We start from the raw sequence: 15,921 nt of genomic DNA on the forward strand, positions 1-15,921 counted from the left end.
CCTCTGGGCAGGAAGGGGCTAAGCAGGTCATTCCAACACAGGTCCTCAATGCATTAAGTACTGAATACAGCTTGCGTGTAACTGTTTGACTGCTCTCCTGGTGGCAATGCTCTGCACAAGATATTGCTGACATGCCAAATTACATGAAGTCCCGTGGAAGACTGGCTGTACCAAATGAGTTCAGCATGAACACTTGCCCAGGAACAAGTGAGCTGACTGGTCTCTGAGACACAAAGCAGGCAAACAACTTGACAAGAAACTTCAGTCCATGATATATACAGTACAAGAGAAACAGGCACGAACAGAGTTCTACTGAAATAACTTTCTAAGAAAAGTAGGGACATAAATGAAATTGTCTCATCAGGAATTCTGTAACAAACACATTAGCCCACATTCACTTACTGCTTCACCCCCTCTCAAATGATTTTCTGATAATATTTTTATATTGTTGCCTTAGTTACTAAACGCCCACAGCCTCACATTGAAGCTATTGCAGACAAACTTGTTTTACTCTTTTATCCTACCTCCTGAGTTGGTGATTTTCAACACCAACTCAGGAGTATCTTAAGTTACTTAAGACTAAAAATTGCTATGTTAATTTGATGTAAAAGAGTATAATATAGCTATTAAAATCCTAACATAATATTTGAGAAACTTCAAAAAACAAACCCATTTTAATATTTATGAAATGTCTACAAGCACTTGATGTTGTATGTATTTAATTGCCCTTTCTATAATATTACAGAAACTTGAACAAAATATAGCGTTTTTCATTTGTTAGACTTACATAGTAAGAGTGAATCAATGACAATAGCATTACAATAGGGGTAAAGAGTCTTCAGGTTATCATGTATTGTAGCAATTACCAACGAGGGTATGAATTCTTTTTTTTAATGTTTTTTATTGGATATTTTCTTTATTTACATTTCAAATGTTGTCCCATTTCCCGGTTTCCCCCTCTCCCCGAAACCACCTATCCCATCATCCCTCCCCCTGCCCTCTCCTATCCATGATGATGATCCTCCACCCACCCCACTCCCACTCCCCCACACTGGGCCATCTGTCGAGCCTTCCTAGAACCAAAGACCTCTCCTCCCATTGTTGCCTGATATTGCAATCCTCTACTACATATGGCTGGAGCCATGTGTACTCCTTGGCTTAGTCCTTGGGAAGTCTGGCGTGTCTGGTTGGTTGATACAATTGTTCTTCCTGTGAGGCTGCAAATCCCTTCAGCTCCTTCAGTCCTTTCTGTAACCCCTCCATTGGGGACTCCATGCTCAGGTCAAAGGTTGGCTGCTAGCATCCACCTCTGTGTTTGTTAGGCTCTGGCAGGGCCTGTAAGGAGAGAGCCATTTCAGCCATTTGCTTCTTTCAGCAAGCATTTCTTGGAATTCATAATAGCGAAGGGGTTTGTTGACTGTATATGGGATGAATCCCCAGGTGGGACAGTCTCTGGATAGCCTTTCCTTCAGTCTCTGCTCTACAATTTATCTCCATATTTGCTCCTGTGAGTATTTTGCTCCCTTTCCCAGAAGAACCGAAGTACCCACATTTTGGTCTTTCTGCATCTTGAACTTCATGTGGTCTGTGAATTGTATCTTGGGTATTCAGAGCTTCTTGGCTAATATCCACTCATCAGTGAGTGAATAACATGTGTGTTCATTTGTGACTGGGTTACCTCAATCAGGATGATATTTTCTAGTTCCATCCATTTGCCTAAGAATTTCGTGAATTCATTAAATGTACCATATTTTCTGTATCCATTTCTCTGTTGAAGGACAACGGGGTTCTTTCCAGCTTCTAGCTATTATAAAAAACACTGCTATGAACTTAGGGGAGTATCTGTCCTTACTACATGTTAGAGTATCTTCTGGGTATATGCCCAGAAGCGGTATAGCTGGGCCCTCAATTATTACTATGTCCAATATTCTGAGGAGCTACCAAACTGATTTCCAGACTGCTTTTACCAGCTTGCAATCCCACCAGCAATGGAGGAATGTTTCTCTTTCTCTACATCTTTACCAGCATCTACTGTCACCTGAGTTTTTTATTTTAGCTATTCTGACTGGTGTGAGTTGGAATCTCAGGGTTGTTTTAAGATGTATTTCCCTGATAGCTAAGGATGTTGAACCTTCCTTTAGGTGCTTTTCAGCCATTCAATATTTCTCATTTGAAAACTCTTTGTTTAGCTCTGTACTCCATTTTTTTAATACAGTAATTTGTTTCTCTGGAGTCTAACTTCTTGATTTCTTTGTATATATTCCATATCAGCCCTCTATAAGTTGTAGGACTGGTAAAGATCTTTTCCCAATCTGTTGGTTGCTGTTTTGTCCTATTGACAATGTCCATTGCCTTACAGAAACTTTGCAATTTTATGAGGTCCCGTTTATCAATTCCTGATCTTAGTGTTCTCTTCAGGTGCCCATATGCTCGACCATCTTCCATAGTTTCTGTATATTTAGTTTCAGTGTATCTAATTTATGAGGAGATCCTTGATCCATTTGGACTTAAGCTTTGTGCAAGGAGATAAGAATGGGTCCATTTGCGTTTTTCTACATGCTGAGCACAGTGGAACCAGCACCATTTTTTAAAAATGCTGACTTTTTTCCACGGTATGGTTTTAGCCCCTTTGTAAAATATCAAGTGACCATAGGTATATGGGTTCATTTCTGCGTCTTCAATTCTATTCCATCAATGTACCTGCCTGTCACTGTACCAATACCATGCAGTTTTTAGCACAATTGCTCTGTAATTTGGCTTGAGGTCATGGATGGTGATATTCTAGAATTTCTTTTATTGTTGAGAATAGTTTTTGCTATCATGTGTTCTTTGTTATTCCATATGAATTTAAAAATTGCTCTTTCTAACTCTATGAAGAATTGATTTGGAATTTTGACAGGGATTGCATTGAATCTGTAGATTGCTTTTGGCATGATGGTCAATTTTTACTATATTAATCCTGCCAATACATGAGCATAGAAGATCTTTCCACCTTTTGAGATCTTCTTTGATTTCTTCTTCAGAGACTTGAAGTTCCTATCATACAGATCTTTCACTTCCTTGCTTAGAGTCATACCAAGGTATGTAATATTATTTGTGGCTATTGCGAAGGGTGTTGTTGCCATAATTTCTTTCTCAGCCTGTTTATTCTTTGAATAGAAGAAGGCTACTGATTTGTTTGAGTTAATTTTATATACAGCCTCTTTGCTGAAGTTGTTTATCATCTTTAGGAGTTCTCTGGTGCAATTTCTGGGGTCACTTAAGAATGCTATCATATCATCTTCAAATAGTGATATTTGACTTCTTCCTTTCTAAATTATATCCCTCTGACCTCCTTTTGTTATTTAACTGATCTAGCTAGAAATTCAAATATTTCCATTTTTTAAGGTCTTCTTCCATTTCCTTCTTCAGAGTATTGAAGTTCTTGTCATACAGATCTTTCACATGTTTGGTAAGAGTCACCCCAAGATACTTTATACTGTTTGTGGCTATTGTAAAGAGGGTCATTTCCCTAATTTCTTTCTCAGCCTGCTATCCTTTGAGTATAGGAAGGCCACTGATTTGCTTGAGTTGATTTTATAACCTGCCACTTTGCTGAAGTTGTTTATCAGCTGTAGGAGCTCTCTAGTGGAGTTATTTGGGTCACTTAGGTAGACTATCATGTCGTCTGCAAATAATGATAGTTTGACTTCTTCCTTTCCAATTTGTATCCCTTTGACCTCCTTATGTTGTCGAATTGCCCGAACTAGTACCTCAAGTACAATATTGAAAAGATAAGGAGAAAGGGGGCAGCCTTGTCTGGTCCCTGATTTCAGTGGGATTGCTTCAAGTTTCTCTCCATTTAGTTTGATGCTGGCTATCGGTTTGCTGTATATTGCTTTTACTATGTTTAGGTATGGGCCTTGAATTCCTGTTCTCTCCAAGACCTTAAGCATGAAAGGATACTTAATTTTGTCAAATGCTTTTTCAGCATCCAATGAAATGACCATGTGGTTTTTTTCTTTGAGTTTGTTTATGTAGTGGATTGCATTGGTGGATTTCCGTATATTGAACCAACCCTGCATTCCCGGGATAAAGCCTACTTGATCATGGTGGATGATCGTTTTGATGTGTTCTTGGATTCGGTTGGCAAGAATTTTATTGAGTATTTTTGCATCGATGTTCATAAGGGAAATTGGTCTGAAGTTCTCTTTCTTTGTTGGATCTTTGTGTGGTTTTGGTATCAGCATAATTGTAGCTTCGTAGAAGGAATTGGGTAGTGTTCCTTCTGTTTCTATTTTGTGGAATAGTTTGAAGAGTATTGGTGTTAACTCTTCTTTGAAGGTCTGATAGAATTCTGCACTGAAACCATCTGGTCCTGTGCTTTTTTTGGTTGGAAGACTTTCTATGACTCCTTCTATTTCTTTAGGCATTATGGGACTATTTAGATGGTCTAGTTGGTTCCTGATTTAATTTTGGTATTTGGTATCTGTCAAGGAAATTGTCCATTTCCTCCAGATTCTCCAGTTGTGTTGAGTACAGGCTCTTGTAGTAGGATCTGATGATTTTTTGGATTTCCTTAGTTTCCGTTGTTATATCTCCCTTTTCAGTTCTAAGTTTGTTAATTTGGATACTTTCTCTGTGCCCTTTGGTCAGTCTGGCTAAGGGTTTATCTATCTTGTTGATTTTCTCAAAGAACCAGCACCTGGTTTTGTTGATTCTTTGTATGGTTCTCTTTGTTTCTACTTGATTGATTTCAGCCCTGAGTTTGATGATTTCCTGCCTTCTACTCCTCCTGGGTAAAAGAGCTTCTTTTTGTTCCAGGGCTTTCAGGTGTGTCATTAAGCTGGTAATGTATGCTCTCTCCATTTTCGTTTTGGAGGCACTCAGGGCTATGAGTTTTCCTCTTAGCACTGCTTTCATTGTGTCCCATAGATTTGGGTATGTTGTGTCTTCATTTTCATTGTGTTCTAAAAAGTCTTTAATTTCTTTCCTTATTCCTTCCTTGACCAAGGTATCATTGAGTAGAATATTGTTCAGTTTCCACGTATATGTGGGTTTTCTGTTGTTTTTGTTGCTATTGAAGACCACTTTTACTCCATAGTGATCTGATAGGAGACATGGGATTAGTTTGATCTTATATTTGTTGAGGTCTGTCTTGTGACCAATTATATGGTCGATTTTGGAGAAGGTACCATGAGGTGCTGAGAAAAAGGTATATTCTTTTGCTTTAGGATAGAATGTTCTATACATATCTGTTAATTCATGGATCGGTAGAATCAATATAGTTAAAATGGCCATTTTGGCAAAAGCAATATACAGATTCAATGCAATACCCATCAAAATCCCAACTCAATTCTTCACAGAGTTAGAAAGAGCAATTATCAAATTCATCTGGAATAACAAAAACCCAGGGTAGCTAAAACTATTCTCAGCAACAAAAGAAAGTCTGGGGGAAGCATTATCCCTGACCTCAAGCGATACTACAGAGCAATAGTGTTAAAAACTGCATGGTATTGGTACAGTAACAGGCAGGAGGATCAATGGAACAGGATTGAAGATCCAGAAATGAACCCACACACCTATGGCCACTTGATCCTCGACAAAGAGGCTGAAAACCTCCAATGGAAAAAAGATAGTTTTTTCAACAAATGGTGCTGGTTCAACTGGAGGTCAGCATGCAGAAGAATGCGAATTGATCCATCCTTGTCTCCTTGTACTAAGCTCAAATCCAAATGGATCAAGGACCTCCACATAAAGCCAGACACTCTGAAGCTAATAGAAAAGAAACTGGGGAATACCCTTGAGGACATCGGTACAGGGAGAAAGTTTCTGAACAGAACACCAATAGCGTATGCTCTAAGATCAAGAATTGACAAATGGGACCTCATAAAATTACAAAGTTTCTGTAAGGCAAAGGACACCATCAAGAAGACAAATCGGCAACCAACAAATTGGGAAAAGATCTTCACCAATCCTACATCAGATAGAGGGCTAATATCCAATATATATAAAGAACTCAAGAAGTTAGACTCCAGAAAACCAAACAACCCTATTAAAAATGGGGTACAGAGTTAAACAAAGAATTCTCACCTGAAGAACTTCCAATGGCGGAGAAGCATCTTTAAAAATGCTCAACTTCATTAGTCATTAGGGAAATGCAAATCAAAACAACCCTGAGATTTCACATTATACCAGTCAGAATGGCTAAGATTAAAAACTCAGGAGATAGCAGGTGTTGGAGAGGGTGTGGAGAAAGAGGAACACTCCTCCACTGCTGGTGGGGTTGCAAATTGGTACAACAATTCTGGAAATCAGTCTGGCGGTTCCTCTGAAAACTGGGCACCTCACTTCTAGAAGATCCTGCTATACCACTCTTGGGCATATACCCAGAGGATTCCCCACCATGTAATAAGGATACATGCTCTACTATGTTCATAGCAGCCCTATTTATAATTGCCAGATGCAATTTGATACCCAGGTATCCCTCAACAGAAGAGTGGATGCAAAAAATGTGGTATATCTACACAATGGAGTACTATTCAGCCATTAGAAACAATGAATTCATGAAATTCTTAGGCAAATGGATGGAGCTAGAGAACATCATACTAAGTGAGGTAACCCAGACTCAAAAGGTGAATCATGGTATGCACTCACTAATAAGTGGATATTAACCTAGAAAACTGGAATACCCAAAACATAATCCACACATCAAATGGGGTACAAGAAGAAAGGAGCAGTGGCCCCTTGTTCTGGAAAGACTCAGTGAAGCAGTATTCGGCAAAACCAGAACGGGGAAGTGGGAAGGGGTGGGTGGGAGAACAGGGGAAGAGAAAGGGGCTTATGGGACTTTCGGGGAGTGGGCTGGCTAGAAAAGGGGAAATCATTTGAATTGTAAATAAAAAATTATATCGAATAAAAAAAAAGAAATTCAAGTATTATATTGAATAGATAGGGACAAACTGTGCAGCCTTGTCTAGTGCCTGATTTTAGTGGGATTGCTTCAAGTTTCTCCCCATTTTGTTTGATGTTGGCTACTTGTTTGTTGTATATTGCTTTTACTAGTTTAGGTATGGGCCTTGAATACCTGGACTTTCCAAGATTTTAACATGAAGGGATGCTGAATTGTGGTGAATGATTTCTTTTTAGCATATAATGAAATCATTATGAGGTTTTTTTTTTATTTATGTAATGGGTTACTTTCATGGATTTCCATATATTGAACCACCTCTGCATCCCTGGGATGAAGACTCCTTGATTATAGTAAAAAGTCGTTTTGATGTGTTCTTGAATTCAGTTGACAAGATTTTTATTACTTTTGCATCAACGTTTATAAGGGAAATTGGTCTGAAGTTCTTTTTCTTTGTTTCATCTTTGCGTGGTTTAGGCAAAAGCATAATTGTGGATTCAGAGAAGGAATTGGGTAGTGTTCCTTCTGTTTCTAATTTGTGGAATAGCTTGAGGAGGATTGATATTAGGTCTTCTTTGAATGACTGAAAGAATTCTCCACTAAACCCATCTGGTCTTAGGCTTTTGTTGTTGTTTTTTGGTTGGGAGACTATTAATTACTGCTTCTATTTCTTTAGAGGTTATGGGACTGTTTAGATGGTTTATCTGATCCTGTTTTAAATTTTGCTCCTGGTATCTGTCTATAAAATTGTTCATTTCATAGTGATTTCCCAATTTTGTTGAGTATAAACTTTTGTAGTAGGATCTGATGATTTTTTGAATTACAAAATTTCCTTTGTTTATATCTCCCTTATCTTTTCTGATTTTATTAATTTGGATTCTACTTCTGTGCCCTCTGGATAGTCTGGTTAAGGGTTTATCTATCTTGTTCATTTTCTCAGAGAACCAGCTCTTTTTTTGTTGATTCTTTGTATATATCTTTGTGTTTCTATTTGGTTGATCTCAGCCCTGTGTTTGAATATTTCCTGCTCTTCTCGTGGGTGTATATGCTTCTTTGTGTTCTAGAGTTTTCAGGTGTGCTGTCAAGCTGGTAATGTAAGCTCTCTCCAGTTTCTTTTTGGAGGCACTTAAAGCTATGAGTTTTCCTATTTCAATTCCCCTTCTAAGTGAGATTCGAGCTTCCTAGCTTGTGCTTGCCTTCTTGCTTAGTTTTCTTGGGTCTGTGGCATGTATCGTATTATTTAGAGGGAGCTTGTAAGCATTAGGATTTTTTATAAGAGACTCAGTCTTCTTACTTGAAGTAAATGGTTAGAATAGAGTTAATTTGACCCTTGGACACATAGTAAGAAGAAACCATATGAAGACATATATAATGAGCTTGGGGTAAAGTAGTAGAAAGCAGAAAATCCTAGAAGAGAGAAACATTTAAGAATCTTCTTTAAAACCATGATGCTGAGGCAATGTGGTTCAGGAAGATGTTCTCAGATACTGCCAATTACACATCTGTCTGATCATGTACAGGAAACACTTCATCTCCTCTTGTCAGAATTAAAGATATTGCCTCTCTTCCCAAATTTGTACCATGGGAACACTTCCACACCTCTGAGCCAGTCATCCAGAAGATGAAATATATTTGTCTCTCTTATAATGTATATCCCTTATAGTCCTCTTTTCATTGTTTTGCTATTCAAAAGAGATCAGAAACTTTGTGTATGTAGTCCTTTATCTCAAAGCACTAGGATATTTGCTCGTTATCCCCACAAATCCTTTGTAAAAAAAATAACTTTCAGAATATTCTTGCAGTTTCATTTAAGTATTAATTTTTCTTAAATGCAAGTTCTAGGTAGATATTCTCCAAAGAGGACAAGAGGAGGAGATAAAATGTTCCCATTTTCTTGGTTCATAGTTTGCATTGTGTATCCATGGAACAATTCCTTGCTCAGAGAATTTTTACTCATTAGCATAATATAGTATAGTTTCTCAGGCATAATTTAAGGGTATGATCTGAGTGAAGAAAATAATCATATCCCAGGTTACCACAATGAAAGATACTCACAATATTGTTGAGTGCTAATTGTGGAAATGGCAAGAGCCTGACATCAATTAGCGGTCTGAACATGTTTTGTCAAACTTCATGTCCTTTCAGAGTCTAGCAGATGGCCCAGATGTTACTTTGTTCCTTACCGAAAAAAAGATGCACCTCATTTCTAGATATGCCTTTCCTTACTTGCTCACACCTAATCCTTCTTCCTGGATTAATCTGATCACTATCAGACTTCTAAGTTAGAACTTCTTCTCTTTGGTACACTTAGGTTCATTAGATGTCTTGATGATCTTTGCTCTTCAGTCAGGTACCATGACTTCTGTAGTCTCTGGTCTACTTCTTTTAAGCAGCATAGCTCATACACCACTTTAATTCCTGTGATCTGCTTCACATCAATCTTTCATAGTCAGCCATGATACATGATGGTGCTTTAGAATCAGTGTCTGAATACATAGGGTAAAATTTGTGACCTCACTCTTAAACTTTTGAGAATTCCCTTTTTGCTTATTTAATTTATCTAATTTAATTTTTTAATTTTTTGGAGTGAAATAGGATTCTAAGAATACTGATATGACAACATTCCAGAGACTTTAGATAGATATCAGTGTTATGTAAGCACCAGTTTCTACATGGATATTTAACATCATTTTCACTGAGTCTATGTGGATAGACTATGTGGATAGAATAACCCAATTTGTGCATGAATTAATCCTTACACAATATCTATTGGAGCTCATTGTTATCCTAGAATGTGAGAAACCAGTGTCTCAGTCAACTGCTATTTTCGTCTTCAGGTCCTGGCTTTGCTTGTTTGTTTTCTCTTTAAAACACTGTTTCACACTATTCATTTCTAGGATATCTAAACATCAATAAAGTCTAATTTTCCTAACCAGACACTTTAAATTATTTACTTATTAAATTGATTCTTCAATATAAAACTTGTGATATACCTATTAATTTTTAAAGGAACTGGTAGCTATTTAATTAAGGGAATGCATTAATTTTGATTTTTTTACTAGTGTGTGTTTATGCATGTGTGTGTGTGTGTGTGTGTGTGTGTGTGTGTGTGTGTTTTAGGATATTGTTTTAACTGACCTCATAGCTTTGCGAGTTTTGTATAGTAGAATGTCCATTTTGTCTTCTTTTAGAGTTCAGTGGTGAGTTACTGCAATTGCGTGTGACTCCTTTATCTTTTATATCCATTAGCTACCTCGTTTTCTTCAAACCACATTTTGAAGATAATAATACACATGGACTCTTCCTTGTCAGAATTAGTGTAGTTTTTGCTTTTATTTCCCAGTGTATTCTGTGCCATAATTTTGGACATTCCTTACTGCACTTTATTATCTCCAACCATGCCAAGCTAGGACTTTGAAGAACTCAAAAGCACTTATTTTAAATTAAGTAGCAACTTTTGTTAAATAATTACATGTTCAAGTTACTGCACCCATTAAACGGTATGCAGAGAATATAATCCCTTAGCCATAAACATGTCTTTATAGGGAATCATGATTATTTAATCCAGCACTATCATAACACCTTCAAAGGCTATGAAAACTCCATGTCTACCTCCTATTTTCTAACTAATACTATTGCAGTCCCAAAGACTAGCAAAGTCCTGAAATATAAGAATAACTGAAATAACACAACAATTGAATTTATTGTATTCAATTCAATACATATTGTATTATATTTTGTAATCAGAATAATATTGTATTCTATAGGTATTCAGTACAAAAAATCTTTAAGTACTGGATATAGGGTGTCTTACACAATTCTGTGAAGATAAATCTTTCAATTCCAAATCTACTCCCTTCACTTTATATCTTTTGATGCCTTTCAGAGAAAAATTGATGTATTTCTCCACTGGGTTATAGAACAATCAGCTTTTTAGAAAAGTATCAAGGCAAACAGGATTTTAGGGTGGAACAGATGTGTCAAATCTAGCACTGTGATAGGGAAAGTAATCTACTGAGCTCATCCTGGCTGCCTCATCCCAGAAGAACAGTTGGTGACTTCACTACAATACACTGACTTATTTCAGACATAAAAGAGGTTTCGGCCAAAAGCCATGGCAATGTCTGATTATGATTTTGGTGCTAAATTGATGTCTGAAAAACTCCCCAGCAAATTATGAGGATTTCAGCTGTGAAAATATCCATGATCTTTGTCTTCAGTGATTAGTGTAGTATACAGTTAGGTTCAACCGTGTCTTAGACAATATGATTCCAGTTTCTGTTACGTGCTTATTTCCAATAACTACAAAATAAAAGCTAATCTATATTTCTCTCCTAAAGAGTCCATTTTAAAATAATTTTAATAATGTGGAAACCCTTCTAGTGTCACCGAGTTAAAGTACCATAGTTTTTACTTTGTCCTTTGACTTTCTATTCCTTCCCTAAGTCAGTGTAAACAAACACTGAGATTAATTATCATTAAGAAATATTAGCTCTATTTTTTACCAAGTTTCAATCCATACTCTGCTTCCTACTGATTCCACACAGGCTCACCCCATATCCAGACTTCATCTTCTATGTCCCCTTCCTTTATTCTGTTTCCTTCCTGCCTCCACCTGCTATCCAAAGTAAACCCTAAATTAATGTGATGGTTATGTTAGATACATCATTACCTTAGGAAAAGCCCCATTTCTACCGAGTAAAAGATATCACGTAACTTAGTATGGGAATTGTCTCTACTACTTAATAAAGATATTTTACCACAGGAGTCTACTTCTCATAAAATAGCACATTATTATATATGAGAACAATATTATAACCTAATGCTAATGTCACCAAAGAAGATACATGCACCAGCTGATTTATTACAACTTATTTCTAGAGAACTAGATGTTATATATTGGATTTCTAATTTAAGGTAAGTATTAGTTCATAAACATATGTAGCACTGGTGATTTTCTATTTCAAGTAGCAATTAAACAAAGGAAAATAATGCACAATTTTCATATGTGATCATTTCATTTTACATTGAAACTTCATCAGGACCATCCAAAATCCATTGTAGCATTTTTACAATGAATGGTCCTACCTAGATTAATGTTTCAATGATATTATTCTGTGTATGAGCATTTTCTAGGTGGTCAAAGAAATTCACAGGAAGTAAACATAATTATAAGTTAATGGTTAAAAGTATAAACTGTATATTACTAGAGAAATGTACTTAATACAAATAGCAGGATAAATGTATGCTTTGCAAAGCCCAGTTGCAGAGGTTATTATTTTTCAGTAAATTATAAAGACATGAGTACATGAATAATCTCTTAATGATTTTGAATTTAAAGAAATTAAAAAATGAATTGTTACTGGAAAGAAGTATTGTTAGAAATGTAAATGAAGAATGTGATTAAGATCATTATTATATGTGATTATAATAATGTTCATTTACTAACTTTGACAAGAGCATTATGATTATCTATGTTACTAATACCAGAGTGGAAGTTAGGTTAAGATTCCTGAAATGCATCATGTTATCCTTTAAGCTTCATTTTTAAAATAGGAAGTCAAAAGCTAAATATATTTATAAAAAACATACTTATGTTTTCATTACACCATCTATTGTAAGGACAGTTAAAGATGGCATTGCACTCTGGCTTTCGACACAATCTGTTGTGTCCATTTACTTTTCCTTTGTTGCTTTAGCTCCAACTGAACTAGTAGTCAGTCTAGTAATATGAACAAAGAACATCAAACATACATAAATAAATACATGTAAATGTCTATGCAATGATGTCAACCCATCTGTTTCCTGGAAGTGAAATGTGATATTACAAATATTCTTAAGTCATAAATACATTAAAAGAGATACTTTAAAAGACATGGAAACAAATTTTTCTATCTTTTCAACTCTATTCTGTGACTCACAGCATGTTTTTATCATTGTGTCTTGGAAGGGTTGGAGATGTTGTACAGTTCCAGCTCCAGCAAGTAGTAAATGCTACTCAGAAGAATGTTGCTGGTTTCTGACTAAGACTCCCTTGCCAGCACGAACATTACTCTCTAGTTAGATGTCTGCTTTTTAGTTTGCTTTTTTCCTTTTAATATTTCTCTATCCCCTTCACTAATATGCATGCATTTGGCAACTTATGAGTATTTAGACTTAGCTTTAAGATTTATTTTTGTTTAGTGTCCCTCAAATAATACATGTCCCTCAAAGAACTTTTAGCTACATCTTATAAAAAAGAATGGTTAATAACCAACTCTCAAACATCTAAATAATCATTTCGTCCTCCTTTCTGTATTAATTCACTTCTTTTAATCTCTTATAGCCACTTAGTAATTTTATGCAATAACAAGTTTTGTAACAGTATTGTGATATTGTACCTCTATTATATTTACCGCTATTGCTTCTTGTATTCTCAATCCTCTTTTTTCTTCCTAAGTAATTTATATACATTTTATAAATGTACTTCTGAAATTCAAAACATGGTTATTTAAAATTATCACAATTGTGTTGGGACAACAAACTCTGTAGACTATATCTTACTAAATTCCTAAAGACTCATTTAGCTGCTTAATAGGTTAGCAAGAACTGTGTATGTCTATGTGTGTTGAAAAAAATTTGTATTTTTTTCATGTTATCAGGTACAAGTTATTTGTAACATAGCTTGGATAAGTTGAATGACTGAGACCTATGAAAATCATACAAGTTTAGAATTATATCTTCCTGCCAAATTGCATATTGACCCTTTTAAACTTTAATAATACTTTTTGGCTGGAGATATATTTCTGTATTTTTATAAACATCTACATCTTATTAAAATACACATATATTATTGAACAATGCTACTAGACAAGTTATAGAATTTTATGTAAAAGGTTATGGATGTTTTTGAGCCTACCAACAATAAAGGCATTCATCAAATCTCACCATCACATGAATAATTAGTGTGCGTGCAATCCTGGACCTGGTTGAATTCATATATTGAGCAGTGGCAAATTATTGGCATATTTTTAACAATGACAGCTCTGAAGAGAGTGTGGTGTGGATGCATCACTGTTTTCATCTATTTTTTCTACTTTATATCAACCTATCTCCTTCCCAATTGTTCCATCCTTAAGTTTATGTGTGTACTATAATATTTTATGGTACATGAACTTAGATGAGAAAGAATAATATAAGACCATTTCTTTCCAGTTATCAAGGAATGAATTAAAAAGGAAGCATATTGATATACTTGAAGCAGATTACTCCTAATATTATGCTCAAACATAATATTATCTCCGTTCTGAGAAATAGAAAAGCTGTCAGTGAGATAGAGAAGTACACTAAATATAATCAGAACTTTAAATGGTCTAGAAAGCATGCCACATAAACCTTTAACAAAATAGAGAACAGATTTGTAATGATTAGGCTATAGATTCCATTTTTAAAATATGATGTTTACGGGTCTTTCATACACAAAAGTGTATGGGAAGTGTAATATTAAAAAATGATTGAAAGCTATGATGGGTGGGTTCAAAACAAAGTCCTAGGCAGGACAAAATCCACAGACACTGAGCCTGACCCATTTCCTCTTCTGTACAACTGTTTTCAAGTATTTTTGTTAATATTTACTTAATATTCTTAGTTAAGCATGCATTTTCTTATGAATTTTAGAGAAATAGTTTGTAACCAACAAAAAAATAGATGTAATTTCTTTCACTCTGACTCCTTTTCTGTGTCTTGGGGTCAATATGTACTAGTCCTTTTTTTTTTTAAAAAAAAAGGTTTCAATTTATGCATACAATTAAGTTGTTGGTTTTCTGCATCGATGTGAAATTTCTTTTCTCTCTCATTTCTGTTGTTTCTTTCAACTGTTCTATTTTGAATTGACTTACAAAAATTGGTCCATCACTTCATACTGAGTATTGATTTCATATACCATCATTCTAAGAGCCAATCGCCACAGCAAACGTGCATTGCATACAGATCAATTGTAAAAATGAATTCGACATTTGTATATTACAGTGTATCTAAATGAGAAGGTCTAGTATATATTCATTCTAGCCACTGAACCATTACATGAATCACCATGGCCAAATATTTCAGTTCTCATTCTGAGTCCACCCCAATATTTTAGTTTTATGTATCAGAGTTTTGTTGATTTTACTTAACTCTATGAATATTTCTTGAAATTTTAAATCTGAGACTCAGATTAACTGGATTTACCAGATTCTTGTGAAATATTTGAATGTCAGATTTTGTATCTTCATTTGTGTGTGTGTGTGTGTGTGTTTGTGTGTTTGATTTTAGTGTTCTTCACATGCTATTTTCACTTCAAAGTGTTTCCTATAATTTATATTTGAATTTTAAGATGCTAGTTTTAGGATAGAAAGGTTGATAAACCTTCTGAGTTCAGTTGTACATTTTGTTACTTCAAATTCTTTAGCTAATAATGTGTGAAACTATAGAACCTAACTGAATAAAAGTTTCTATCACTATATCATGTTCTCTATAGATACTAGGAGTAAGAAATGTTAAAAAGAGGCCCAGCATCTCAAGTACTTGATCAGGTACACTCAAACTGTTTTCTCTCACTCAATTGCCAAGTTTTAATATTTTCGGTTGGCTACAATGTAAAGTATTTCTGGACTGCATCAAAGCTTTAGATAGGCTAAAAATTGCTTGTATTTATAAGAATCTAGTTTTTTTTGTTTTTTTTTTTAATTTTTTATTCGATATAATTTATTTACATTTCAAATGATTTCCCCTTTTCTAGCCCCCCCACTCCCCGAAAGTCCTGTAAGCCCCCTTCTCTTACCCTGTCCTCCAACCCACCCCTTCCCACTTCCCCGTTCTGGTTTTGCCGAATACTGCTTCACTGAGTCTTTCCAGAACAAGGGGCCACTCCTCCTTTCTTCTTGTACCTCATTTGATGTGTGGATTATGTTTTGGGTATTCCAGTTTTCTAGGTTAATATCCACTTATTAGTGAGTGCATACCATGATTCACCTTTTGAGTCAGGGTTACCTCACTTAGTATGATGTTCTCTA

This window comes from Apodemus sylvaticus, chromosome 5 (assembly GCF_947179515.1).
Source record: "Apodemus sylvaticus chromosome 5, mApoSyl1.1, whole genome shotgun sequence".
NCBI lineage: Eukaryota > Metazoa > Chordata > Mammalia > Rodentia > Muridae > Apodemus > Apodemus sylvaticus.